This window comes from Lepus europaeus, chromosome 9 (genome assembly GCF_033115175.1).
Source record: "Lepus europaeus isolate LE1 chromosome 9, mLepTim1.pri, whole genome shotgun sequence".
NCBI lineage: Eukaryota > Metazoa > Chordata > Mammalia > Lagomorpha > Leporidae > Lepus > Lepus europaeus.
This window is the reverse complement of record NC_084835.1, coordinates 29,111,999-29,114,191: the sequence shown is the minus strand read 5'-3', so window position 1 is coordinate 29,114,191 and position 2,193 is coordinate 29,111,999. Positions and strand designations below refer to the sequence as shown.

General features: G+C 30.0%; 1 pseudogene; it reads left to right on the top strand.

Moving 5' to 3' along the window:
• Positions 1 to 1,884: 1,884 nt before the first annotated feature.
• Positions 1,885 to 1,982, top strand: LOC133767347 (U6 spliceosomal RNA; annotated as a pseudogene).
• Positions 1,983 to 2,193: the final 211 nt, after the last annotated feature.

Sequence of the window (2,193 nt, the reverse complement as noted above, 5' to 3'; positions counted from 1 at the left end):
CCAGTGAACAAGATTTGAAATTCTGCTTATGAAATTATTCCAAGTTCATATATTTACATGGATGGATACAGTTCTGTCACTAATTTTATTGTATTCCAATTAGTATGGCTGTTTTAATAAGTGTAACTCTCTAGGACGTCTTGGTATCTTAAGGATATGAAAGCTCTTATATTCTTTTTCAAAATCGTCTTTTTTCCCCCATCACACAGATTTAAAATCAATTTTTCAAGTTCTGGAGAATACCCCTGTTGTGATTGCTTGACTTTGTGAGCATAATTGAATTTAGTATATCTTACTGTATTCAGTAAACCTGCTGAACTTTCTTACTAATGCTAATCATTTATCTATTCGTTCTTTGGCTTGTCTACATGAATACATAAGGAGTATCTAGGCATTATACTTTTCTTGCCTTATTATATAGCACAAGAATTATATTAAGTAAAGAGTAGAAGAGAGTGTCTCCATCTTCCTCCTGCTGTAAAGGAATTACTTTAATACTCTTTCAGTACATGTGATGCCAGATTTTTGTTCTTTTAGTTTACTCTTCTCGTGTAAGGATTCCTTTTCCTGTTCTTACTGTGTAACGATGCTTTATTCAGTGTATGCACTGGATTTTGTCAAACCCCTTTTTGCTGATGTTGTTGAAATCCTTGTATAACTTCTGTGCTTTAATCTGTAAATGTGAAGATTGTATTGATAAAATTTCCAATGTTAATCAAATCTTGGATTTCTGAAATGATCCAAATATTGCTACAGAATAATTTTATTCAGTTTTGTTTGGTAATAGTTTACTTAGATTTTTTTCATCCACGTTCTCCTGTTTTATAGTGCTCATGTCTTATTCTGACTAAATATTACATTAGCCTCATAAGTTTAGTGGAAAGCTAAGTAATAATCTTTACATACTTTCTGGGAAGGTTTGCACAAGATTGAGATTGGTTTTTTGAGGTTTTGGTAAAACTTGTAAAACTATCTGACCCTAGTGGGTTTTGTTGATTATTTATGTATAGGTTTTTAATGCTGATTTATTCTGTTTAGTGGTTTTAGTTCCATTTCAGGTTTTTAAAATTTCTTCTGGAATCCATTTTGTGAAGATATAGTTGTCTAGGAAATAGCAAATGTATTGAAATAAAATTACACATAGATTGTTAGAAATTTTAAGCCTCCACTGTTTTAAATTCTATATTAATTTTGATTTTTAAGTGTTGCTGATTATTTTCTTTTTTTCTTTATCAGTATTGTCAGAGTTTCATCTTTAGGGAGCTTCTAGTTTTCAAGTCATTTGTTTTGCTTCATCAAGGTTTGCTTCTGCCATCCACGTTTTCTTTCACAGTTGTATTTCCAGTGTTAAATTAGATTCATGGCCCCTTCATTTTCATTCTTCATTATTTCTTCATTCTTTATAAATCCCAACTTGGATGTATCCCTTTACATATATTTAATTCCTAAACAGTTTATCATTTTCTATTTTAAATTGTTAGTTTTTTCTGTAACCCATGAATTATTTGGAAATTTTTCTTTTTAAATTTCAAAATATTTGACTTTATTTTTCTTATTAGTGTCTGAATTAATTATATTCAAGGCAGAGGATATAGTCTGTAGATATTAGTACTTTGATAGTTGCCTTATTATATGTTTATCTTTCTGTTTATATTAGATATATGTTTGACTGTAATGGCAGCGGCAGATGCTTCATATGTGTGTGTGTGTATGGCTAAGTAGGTACTCATTAGAATAAATCTTTTAATAATAATGTCAAGACTTCTATTTACCCACTGAGTTTTTATCTGCTTTTCTTTGTGTCATTGAAAAAGGTATGATAAAATTCACACTATGATTATGTATTTGCCAATTTCTTATTGTAATGATTGATATTTGCTCTATGTGCTCGCTTCGGCAGCACATATACTAAAACTGGAACGATATAGAGAAGATTAGCATGGCCCCTGCGCAAGGATATTTGCTCTATGTACTCTTTGTTATCAAGTGCATATTTGTTGAGGTTTATTTTAATAGCCAATTGCTCTTTTTAGTTTCGTAGTGCAACCTTTATCTTTCTAGTAATAATTACAGCTTATTATCAATTTTGTCTAAAATTAATAGGAGTACACTAAATCTTTTTGGTCAATATTTGCCTGGTGTTCTATTTAATATCTTTTTAACTTGAAATTTTATTTGTTCTTCTATATTAGA